This window comes from Carassius auratus, chromosome 10 (assembly GCF_003368295.1).
Source record: "Carassius auratus strain Wakin chromosome 10, ASM336829v1, whole genome shotgun sequence".
In the NCBI taxonomy this organism is placed as follows: Eukaryota; Metazoa; Chordata; class Actinopteri; order Cypriniformes; family Cyprinidae; genus Carassius; species Carassius auratus.
Genome location: NC_039252.1, coordinates 20,823,709 through 20,836,079, shown reverse-complemented (window position 1 = coordinate 20,836,079; position 12,371 = coordinate 20,823,709). Strand labels below are relative to the sequence as shown.

At 36.7% G+C, this 12,371-nt stretch overlaps 1 protein-coding gene across 3 annotated transcripts in view; it reads left to right on the top strand.

Annotated features, from left to right (window-relative positions):
• The window catches only part of LOC113110318 (single-stranded DNA-binding protein 2-like), a 34,255-nt gene that overhangs the window by 326 nt on the left and 21,558 nt on the right, over nt 1-12,371 (top strand). The gene's annotated exons all lie outside the window — the stretch shown is intronic.

Here is a 12,371-nt window from a genome sequence, read left to right as displayed (position 1 = left end):
TTTAACAAGCGGAGGAAACGATCTGTTCTTTGGATGCTGTGTTGTCTCTGACAGCGCTTGTAGTTCATGCAAGAAAGTTGTTGTCAGTTGTCAGTTAACTTACGCGCTGGGAAAATGTATTGCGTCTAATTAAAGCAAACATAAGTTAAGATATAAGAAGACAAGTTTATATGTGGACTGTCGATAAGAAAGTACATTTCTGCATCAGTAATTATTTATTTATGAATGTAAAGTTGCTGTGTAGCTTATTTCTAGGATTTCTACACCTCAATTTTGTATTGGAATAAGGTGAGTACACAAGTTTTTTTGGATTTACGGTAAATACAGTACGCACCCGTTCACGGGTTTAAAAAACAATTTCGGCTAGCCAGGTGAGCTGCATTTCCGGGGGGCAATTGTTATTGTTCTTGTTAGCCATCCGTTGTTAAAAGAACGAACGCCGTTGCTGTGTTCCATGCGCTCGCGGGAGAGAGTAGCCTATGTTTGGCGTGAAAAGTTCCATCGCGCGAAAGAGTATGATTGACGTTTCAACATGAAAAGTTCCGAGTATTACTGACCTGCGGTCAATGTAAGTTTTCGCGCGGGGAACGTCAATCATACTCTCTCGCGCGCTGTATGTGCTGTACTATACTGTACTGTACTATTCTTGCGCTCGCTTGAAGCGCGTCGCGCGCTGAAACTTCTTGTTTAGCTGAGCGCGAATCTCGGAGAGGAATGCTTGTTAGGAGCCTCCAACATGACCTCTGTCATGATATTTAGGGGCTTTTGTATTTTGTTGTATTAGTGTATTTAGCTTGTCATTGTGGAGGATTTTGGAGCATCATCGATGAGATGATGTTATGGACATTGGCTTATTTGACAAGTGTCAGTCCACCAGAAAGTGTTACCTCACCCAGGATTTCCTGTGGTCAAAAACTGCATTATTATCCCCATATCTGCCTTTGATGTCAGCTTGAACGCTCACAGTTTTGTCTTCCTGCTATGAGGCCTGGTCTTGAAATAATTAGCAATTATTGCACTTTCATTCAGGCTGATGTCTTATGGGACATGTGTGGACTTGTTTCAATGAAAACTCTCCAGCATTAGATTTGAGCTTGAGAAAGCAGTTCTGCTGGTTATGAGATTTTCTTACAGCTTCTTGTGCCACTTTTCTGCTGTTTGTGGTTCTTAACTTGTGCTTGGAAAGCTTCAGGATTTCAAAAAATAATCACCAGTGTGCAACTTTTTGTTAATTTCCAATGTTTTCTTGGGGTTTTGTAATTTTTATTTAAAGTGACAGTGTAAAATAGAGAGAGAGTTAAATTAAGAGAAGGAAGGAATGGGAAAGTGACACATGGACTCAAACCCATGTCTCCCATTTGAGCATGACAGAACGCATGCACTAACAGCCGCATCATGGCTCCTATATTGACATTTGTTTTAGTCAGTCTTAGATCTTGATCTAAAATCCTAGTGTAAAACTTGAAAATACAGGGCTCCTACTGCCATAGAAATCCTAGAATCAGCATGAATTCCATGCTTAGAAAGCTTGTAAATTGTAACACAATCTTGCAATCTTTTGTTGGAAATATATATTTATATAGCTATGCTCAGATTTTAAATATATATATTTTTTTTTATCCAGTAATAATAATAAAAAAACATCTTAAAGTCACATTAGTTATTGGTCAAAAGATTTGGGAATTCTAGCTATTTGATCATTGTGAATGAACACAATAGCACCTCTGTGTTCTTTTTTTATGAATGGCCCGTCATTTAATGCATTGGTTAAAAGTGCGGGAAAGGAAAGATGAAATCCCTATGGAAGTTTGACTCATACTGTTTGTGATTTTTAATTGCATATTCAGTGTGAATGAAAAGCTTTCCCTGGATCCCAAGGATTAAACTGATATTTAGTAGACAGTTAATTGTTTTCCGAGATCTCACCAGCTGGTTAAATGATCTGATAGAATGTCTTTATGGAAAGCAAATCTCAGCATCAAAAGGATACAAGTGGGATGTTAAGTGACAAAAGAAGCTTTTGACATAATGTTTTATTTGATAGGACGAGCAGAATCAGTCAGTTCTGTTTTAATACTAAAACTGTTTGAATTTGACAACCGCTAGACTGTATGGTGTTGTAGCCCCTGCAGGTTTAAAGAGGCGACTGCTTTGAGAAGATCACAGTACCTTTTATCTCTTTTCTTGAAAGAAAAGTGGACAACTGTCAAGGAGGATGGTTTGTGTTATATGATAAAGGGAAAAAAGCTTGAAAAGCACGCAAAGCACATAATTAATCTGTTCCATTGTGGATGGAAGCTTTTTTTTTTACTTAAAAAATCAGCAAAACTGATGACCTGTTGATGAAGGTGTTTGCATATTTTAGAACTGATAACCTCAAAATGGCCACATATTGGCGTATTATTTGAACTAGCGACTATTTTTGGTCTATGACTGCGATTGAGGTTTGTTACGGTGTTCTGTTGATTTGTCCTAGTCTGTCAGATTTTCCTACCTCCAACTAAAACAGTGGGTAGTACAATTCAACAACGAAAAATGCTACTGTAAAGTTATGGTTTATTAGCGTCTACACCTGCCACAACCCTAATCATACCCTTACAGTACTGCAAATACAGTAATTATGTGTTATATTCGTGGTTGTAGCTAGAAGGGATACAGCTACAGGAAACCAACAATAAATATTATTTTCTACCAATTAGATTGCGTTTTTATTAAAGTCTACACCTACCCCAATCTTAAACCTATCCTTACAGTAATACAGATACATTAAATATAATTGTTTATCATGAGAAAAAGGACGCAATATTGATTTGCGCATGCGCAGAAAACCCGGGTAGGAAAATCTGACGGGTATGATAACATGTCAGGACAACGGCCACAGATACTAACAAAAACACAAAACTAGTTTTTTTTTTTTTTTTTTTGATGTGTTTCCCATTTTTGACAACAAAAGAGATGTTTTGTAAGCACTTATTACATTTAAGGTGGAAGTGGTTCATATATATTGCCAAATGTATGCTATAAGAGACTGAAATTTGGAAAACAGAGAGAAATTTTCTGTGAACCGAGAGATTATGAGCTGCTTGTGTGTAAAAGGACATAGTGCTGCGCTCTACTCTGAAACATGCAGCTCATGCATTTGCTCAATTAAGTCACATCCTTTGCAATTTCACAATTGTCATGAGTCTTATTTAGGTTTTATTTTGATTAATTGTGGAGCCAGATATGTACCATCAAACTCAAATGTTATGTGCAGGATTTGTCTTTGCAGTCTTTCAATCTGTATGCTTCTGGAAACATCCAGGTGTGTTTCATAATGCAGTTTGTGGTTTCACAGTTTGTCTGCCTGCTGTGGGTATAAAGCTGGGTATGTTAGTGTTTGCGTATCTGTCTTTGGTTTTGTGTCTCTCTCCTCTGCTGATTCTCGGGAGAGCAGACCTCTCTAATATCTCCACGCATTAATATGCAAACAGTGTGGTCCACACAGCAGCACAAGGTTAAGCATGCGTGACGAGAGGAGAGAGAAAGTGCCTCAGATGCTGTTGGGGAACTTTTGTTTCTCTCCTCCCTGTCACTGCGTGTTCATTACGGGAGACTATTGCATAGTGGAGGTACCAGGCTGTGACATGTTATCTTTTCATCATTGAGACAGGCTATTGAACTGACCTGCTGTCACAGAAGAGTGCATAGGGGTGTTTTTGTTTTTGCATAGGTTCAGTCCTGAGTGTCCTTTGTGCCTAGGGATGTGCTCAACTAAAAATGGACTACTTTCTTGAACATCTAATCCGTTTTAATAATCCTCTGTAAAATTAGGCTGGTTTTCGGTTTGCCAAACTAATTTCATGGGGAAAAAAATATTTATAAATTTAGAGTAATAGATAATTCTTAAATGTTTTCCATTTACATTTAGTAATTTAGCAGATGCTTTTATCCAAAGCGACTTACAAATGAGGACAATGGAAGCAATCAAAAACAACAAAAGAGCAATGATATGTAAGTGCTATAACAAGTCTCAGTTAGCTTAAATGCAGTACATGTAGCAAGGGCTCTTAAATAATATAATAAACAAAAAGAAAACAGATAGAAAAAGAATAGAGCAAGCTATAGAAAAAAAGGTTTCTTTTATAATTGTATAATTAAAAAAAATAGATAGCATGCTAAAAGATTAGAAAGGTAGGTTATTATTATAATTTTTTTTAAGAATAGAATTAGAATAGTGAGTAATACTGTTACAAGGATACATTTTCTGCCCAGCGTTTGCTTATTTTAAAGGGGGGGTGAAATGCTCGTTTTCACTCAATATCCTGTTAATCTTGAGTACCTTTAGAGTAGTACTGCATCCTTCATAACTTCATAAAAAAGTCTTTAGTTTTATTATATTCATAAGAGAAAGATAGTCTGTACCGATTTTTCCCGGAAAAACACGACCGGCTGGAGGCTTGACGTGTGGGCGGAGCTAAAGAATCACGAGCGTCAGTAGGCTTTTGCGTTGAGAGCGTTTGGAAGCTGTGACATTACCGTGAGGAAAAAAACATCCAAAACAAACCATGGCTAACAGTCAGATTCAGCCGTTTATTTATGATCCAGAATCAGATCCCGAGGCTGAAACTGAACGAGAGCAGCAGCAGCAATGACTCGCTCTGAGCGGGGCTCGAACCCGGGTCTCTGGCATGGGAGGGGACGCACTAACAAGGAGGCAGAGATATTTTAAGCAGTTTTACTCACCCCTTCGGTTCCAACACATGATCGTGACCCTTTTTCGTTGGGATTGCATCATCCTTAAGAAATAAACGATACGCAAATCCGTCGTCAAACTGGGCCTTGTTTGTAAAACAAGCATCTTCGAAATGCAGGGAACAAACACAAACACTTGCACAACTCCGTTGATGCTCTGTAAAAATAAACTCCATCCACTGGTCCCTTAATGCTGTTTTTTTTTTGGTAATCTGTGCAGGGTTGTCTTGCCCTGGCAACCAAAAACAAACTTCTTTTGTGACATTTCGCGACGCTCTCACTCGGATCAGTGAAGTCTGTTGTGCTCTCAGTGCTCTGCTATACGGGAGCGCGCGCAGGACCCATATAAGGAAATTCCGCTCCATCTAACGTCACACAGAGCCATAATTGTGACAAACCGGAAGGAGTATTTTTGGAACAGAAATACTCCTTCAAACGTACAACTTAATTTTTGAAACTTTGTCCATGTTTAGCATGGGAATCCAACTCTTTAACAGTCTAAAAAACTCAGTATGCATGAAATAGCATTTCACCCCCCCTTTAAGCAATCTGGCAACCATGCGCACGTGCTCACTCCTCATTGCGGAAGAGCGATAATCTAAAAACACTAAAAACATTATGCGACGATAATCTAAAAACACTAACAAGCTGGAATTGAGCGATGAAAGCGTTGTTCAGCCGGTCTGTGTTCTCTCGTGAGATCTCAACTGTATTGTTTGCATTTGTGATTGCAAAATAAATGCACTTACTCGACCGCTGATGTTTGAATAGAGAAACATAGTCTATGGCCATTTGGAATTACTATTGGGGAATTTCACTGATATGTTTACCAGTTTCCATAATATAGACAGAGAGAATGCAAAAGTATTTGGTATTCATTTATATATTTATATATAAGAAATAGCTATGTACTTCAGCAACTAGCTCCCCATCTAAGAGGGTTTTTAATGTCAGTAGGAACATAGTTTCATGCCACAGAGCTTCTCTTAAAACCGCAGACAGTTGACAGACTTGTGTTCTTATCTTAAAAACTTAAAAAAAAACTTAAAATTAAACACTTATCCCAGTTGCATAGTATAAATTGTGAATTACATGCACTAAAACGTTGACAGAATGCACTTACTGTACTTAATTTGCACTGCTTCAGTTACATATAGGCCTACATGCATTCATTTAATAAAAAGCAGTAAGTGATCTTTTGGTCTAGCTTTTTTTAACTGCTTAAATTAGCTGTTTAATCTAAATAGTTTTTTTTTTTTAATGGGCAAAAGAAAATCAATGCAAACATATTGAGATATATATCGAATATCGTAAAAATTTTGACAATATCGAGATATAATTTTTTTTTATATATCGCCCAGCCCTAGTCTGAAGTAATGAATTTAGGTAAATGGGTGCAGAGCCAGTGGTAGTTTTGTATGCAAACACCAATGCCTTGAATTTTATGCGAGCAGCTATTGGTAGCCAGTGCAAATTGATAAACAGAGGTGTGACACAGGTGTTTTTTTACTATAAAGTCATTTTTAAATTGTTATAATATTTAAAATAAACATTAAATAATGCATCTAAAAATAATATAATTACAATTAAAAAATGTACATGTAAAATTATGAATTTATTTCAAAATATGTTGGCAAGGCAAGTAAAATTTGAGTGCAGCATGCAGTACTAAAACACCACCAGTATAGTTCGATACCTGAGCCAGGAATTTTTTTTTATAAATCACAAAAAATACTACATCATCTGTTTAGTCTGATTTACAAACAAATAGCTCTTTTGAGCCAGTATTTTCAAAAACATACTGCGGAACAGTAATTTAGTCTGATTCAGCTGGTTTTTTTTTTGTGAAGCTTAGGTTTTGTTCACACCTGTCTTGTTTGGTTCGATTGAATAACAATTATGCCTAGACAGTTGCTTGTTTTTTTACTTGTTTTGTTGTAAAGAGATTATCAAGTTCGTTTAACTCTTGTTGTGGATGTTTTGGTCAGGTGTGAATACAGCAATCACATTCGGGTGCGGACCAAACAACCATATTAAGTCCCAGTTGAAGAGATGTTCTCGGTCTGGTTCCAAACAAACTCTTGTATGGTTGAATTGATAACCATAGAATATGTGCGGTTTTGTTTACGGTTTCTGTTTCACTTGCAGAAAGGGCAATGTGAAAGCAAACCAAACAGAAAACAACAACATTGTATTTGGTCCAGACTAAAGCAAGTGAACTAGCAGACCTTCCTGGTGTGAATACACCCCAAAACGTATAATGACACCAATTACGTCTGATTCATTCACAAATGACTCTTGTGACCTGGTCCTTTTAATGAATATTTAAAATGCTCTCAAATGTGTCTATTAAAGAAATATCAGATGGACAATATCAAAGTGTGTGAATTTGAACTGAATTTAATCATAAATAAATATTTGTAGTTACCCATACCCTAATAGCCAAGCTTGTTCCTTGAAAATTCATATAGTCTTGTTTTGTCCCATGAGCCTCTCGACCTCTCCTCGCGATGTACTATGTGAAAGGTCCTTTCTCTGCTGTTGTGCAAGACTTTTCCTTATCATCTAATGTCATGGCGTTGTCAGTTTTACTTCCCGGATAAAACTCGAAGCGTATCTCATCTGGTCAAGTTTGGACTGCCTTTCTGCACTATTTAAAACAGGATGCCTAAAACTTCTGCTCTTCCGGTCTTATTTTAACAAACCAAGTCATTGGGATGTTTCCTTTTATCTCATCAAGAAGAGTTATTGTTTTGACCCCTTCTCACAGGCATGATTGAGGAAACCACCTCTTGGTTTTTTTAACCAAACTTAATGGTTTTCCTAGCCCATTCATTGTAAAAGATGAATGGTTTTAAGTAATTTAGTCTGTGTTGTCCATCTGATCAGCTTCCTGTTATGTTTATGAACTGTAACTTTCAGAATAAGCCAGAGGGCAAGTCCTGAGGATGTAGTTTTTCATCAAAGGGGCACATGAGGTGTCACGGGACATCACATAGAATGTTGTCTATAGGAACAGCTGTATTTTGCCTTTTTATTTATGACTGTTTTGGATTTTACTGTATAATAATAACACTCGTATAAGTTCCTGAAAATTGTATTTGAAAAGTAAATCTTGATGTTAAAAAAATATATGTACACTACCGTTCAGAAGTTTGAGGTCATTAAGACTTTTAAATGGAAAGTCTTATGTTCACCAAGGAAAGGATGTATTTATTTGATAAATACTGTACAAATTATTTTGTGTAATATTATTACAATCACTGTTTTTTGTTAAATATGTTTTAAAATGTAAATTATTTTTGTGATGCAAAGCTGACTTTTAAACATCATTACTTCAGTGTAACATGATCCTTCTGAAATCATTCTGATTTGCTGATTTACTGTTCAAGAAACATTAATTATTTAAATAATAAGTATTTTTTACTGATCAAGAAACATTCATTATTAAAAAGGAATAGGAGTAGAAAGTTGAAAGGAAGAACATTTGAAATAAAAATAAATTCAGAAACTGATAGTGTAGGTATTTATAATGTATATTTATATGAAAGAATAATAAAAAAAATTTTTAAACATGCATTATAATAATTATTATTAAAAAATGTTTTATATAATTAAAATAAATATTAGATAAATTAAATAATATCAAATGTGAAATAAGTAAATGTTAAATTGAGTAAAAATTTGATTTATTTTAAAATTAGAAATCAGCTTCATTGTCACATCGATTTAAAATTAGAAATCAGCTTCATTGTCACATCGATTTGTTGCATCAGTCTTGATGTGAATGATCTTTCATTTGGTTTTTTAGTGCTTCATTTTATGAATGGATCTGCTTTAGTTTTTAATTCAGTGCATACAAAGGTGCATACTTAAGGTACTTTATAAGCAAGTGTTTTCCAGCCGTTCCAGCATCTCTCCAGGTTGCTACAGTAGATGTCAATTCATAATAAAGCACCACTTGAATTTAAAGAATGCTACTTTGAAGCAGCAGATACATATGCTCTCGCTTTCGAAAGCATCCTGTTGGATGTGGTTGCGGCAGACACTTCCTTGGATCCTGCCTCGGGGGACATGCTGATGAAACTGTTTGTTTTTGCCTGTATGTCAGTGGCGTCCTCAGAACGTTCGGTGTCTTCTCTGCTCCTCCCAGGCGAAGGCCCTCCAAGATCCACATCATTGGGCTTTCAGGCACCAATAGCCCCTTGCCCCGCTCTCTCGGGGAGGCTGACAGAGTCTGGCTGCAGAAGATAATGGCAGACCAGGAATATTTTCAGGGAGGGCAATTGTAAATTGGCATAAGCTTTGCCTTTTGCACAGGTGTGACTCAGCTGAATTCTTCCAGATGTCTCACGCTCCCTAAACACAGAGCTGCCACGGTCCCTGAACTCCCAACAGAATCTCACTACTTCTTTCGGCGCTGATGTGATTAACTTGTTTAATATTTTACCGAACAGGGACACTATTGCCTAGCAACGGTGGTTTATTTCCTTATTTCCGTCTCCAGGGCACAATCTATTATCTGTGTTCATAACAAAGCTTGACAGGTACTAAATGTAAACCGGGTTGCCAGATTGATCTGGTTTGCCTGGATGGATCTGTTGGCCAAGAATGGATGGCAAACTTGTGTACGATATTTGTGTACTGTGTACGACATAGCTTTTCATCATATTCATTTTTGCTAAATGAATATGATTCAGAGCAGCACTTGAATGAGCCATCTTGTTTTTTCTCCACTCTTTTTGGAGTCTCATATTAGATTTGGAAACAAATTTTGTAAAGGATTCCAACTTCTGGTGTGAACTTCTGGTGTGAATTTATAAGGAATCAGTAGAGTTATTGCTGCTAGATGAATCGAAATGAGATTGCAATCGCGATAAGGCAAAAACTGTGATTGTCATGCACATCTTGTCAGTTAAGCACCTTTCTGTGATCAGTATTTCTGTGATCAGAAATCCAGGAAATCCTTATAATGGTAGCTGAATAAACAAGATTTAACTGCTTTCATTGATTCAACGTGACTAATAAACACATGACTATGACAACATATGATTTATTTAAGTTTGCCTTATTATAATTTTTTATTATAACAAAGTAATCGACATAGCCTTTATAACTGCTTATGAAACATGTATGCGTGCCTTACACCCGACTGACGTTATTGAGTAAGTTTGTGTAACTTGAGTAAATTTTTGATGTTTTGTCATTTGTTTAAATTAGTTTTATTAGGTGTTGTTTTTATTTGTTTGTTTGCCTATTAGCTAACTTTTATACATTTTATTTAGTTTGAGCTATTTTAGTACTTTTTAAACAAAACAACAAAAAAAGAGAGAGAAATGTTGCCTCGGCAGCTAGTAAACGAATGTTTTAATATTTAATTATTGTTTAGCTAATGTTTATTTAGTTTTAAGTAACAAATGTTTTTTGTAGGGATGCACAGAATGTTCGGCAACCAAAATTATTTGGCAGAAAATAGCAAAATCATGAGCAAAATCTGTGCTGAAACAGTGTTACTCGTCAGTTGCTCATTAAAACTTTTTAGATAAAAATTGTAAAGGCATGTGACAATGCGATATGTGTGACAAACATCTTCCCAAATGAGAATCATTAATAAATCTGCTTTTGTCAACAAAAAGAAACCAAGAAATCTTCCTGCAGGTTTCTGCCAAAATAAAAGCTGAGAAAAAGCAATCCATTGATCCATCGACATTCCGAACGTTGTTCTAAAAGCAATCAGAAAACCATCTACATTCAGAAATGTTAAAGGGGTCATATGATGCTGCTTAAAAGAACAGTATTTGGTGTAATGTAATTTGTTTATGCGGAGTGTGCTCTGATTGGCCAGATATCCAGTGCATTGTGATTGGTCGAATACCTTAAGCGTGTAACAGAAATGTTTACATATTTGTATGCCCTGTCCAGCCGGAGCGACGAGACATAAACATAAAACCAATTATAACGTGATATAAACATGATTTCTAGTTGTGTCTTCTTTTGGAAGGCCAAACAAAGTAGTTTCCCTTTCTCAACAAAACAGTGTCACTCACCACAGCCTTGAGTGAGCAGAGACAGGCGGCGGGCTTGAGAACAGCCAGTGGATTCTACAAAGGAGCGTCGGTTGGGCTTGCGCAATTACGTGACGACCTCTAGAATCTGCTTTGTCCACGGTGAAAGCCGATCTGATTATCCACAGTGCAAATTTGATGTATTTCTTCAGCGACTAGCACGGATCAGCTCCAGGCATGACAAAGCGGATATTGTCGTCTTTTGGAAGGCAAAACCAAGTAGTTTCGCTTTCACAGTGAAACACACAGCGTCTATATGACATGACAGCAGTGGCAACAACAATACTACAACAAGAATAAAAGGTACGCCTTCTTTGCATGAACATCTGAGTGGTGTTATGCAAATCTTCCCACATAGTGATGTAGATATGTGGGGGCGTGTTAGAACAAGCTTTAGGGGGGTGTGGACGAGTCTATTTGGGTTTGAGACTTAAGTCTTTGTATCTTTACAGATCTTCTCTATGCATCAAGAGCTTGTAATACTCCAAAGAGAAAGGAAAAATTGAAATCGCATCATATGACCCCTTTAATATTGTAATTTTACTGTGTCATTTTTACCATATTGTGTGTGTATTTGACCATTTAAGCACCATTAACACTAAAAAAACAACTAAATTCGGTACTTGTGAGCTGCTGGAGAAGCGTCTCAAGCACACGGTTATCTTGAAAAGGGAAGATGCAGTAGAACTGAATCATGAAATGATGAAATTACAGTTTCACAAAGTTTTCAAAATACTGATTTGATCAGATAATCTGTGTGGACTAATTCTAATTCAACCTATGTACATGCTTTAAAGGGATCCTCGGGTATTAAGACATGTATAGCTTAATATACCATAAATGATGTATCTTACTGAAATATGTAATCGAAAACCCACGAAAGATTTATGTTATTTAAAAAAATCACATAGTCTTATATATATTTTGGATTATGGGGTGCGCCATTATTCTGATGACGTAAAATGGTTGCACTCAATGAGCCACTGCTGCTAGCTGATGCTGTTTTTACCGCAACTCTGCAAATAAAATACTGATATGATGACTACAGCTACTGACAGAGCTTACAGGTGGTGATGGATATAAGTATAGGCTTGAACCAAATGCCGTACCATAGATTTTTTTTCCCATAAGGAGTCTAAACACTTCAGATCTCGAGGGAAATCCGCTCTGAGAAACTCCTCCAGCGGCCGCAGCATCATGATTAGCGTCGAAATGTTTCAGTAACAGAGGTCCAGTAAAAGATTCAAAGGCATCGGGGCTGAAGTGGAGAAAAAAAGCGGGTCTTTAGAACGTTTTAGTCGTCCAGATGCATCTTCCCATTCTTTTCTCCTCTACTTATCGCTAGGAAATCAGTGAAGTCAAATATTTCTTCTTTTGTTGCCCTCCAAATAACATCCAAAAGCCACACAATGTGGTATCGGATCAGTATTTTATTTTCATGTGTTTATTTTCTGAGTTGTCACAGTAAAAAGCACCAGAAGCTTACCGAGTGCAACCAATTGACGTCATCAATGCAGAATGCACTTTGTGCACATAAAATAATGGTGCCCCCACATTGTAAAAATGATGTCA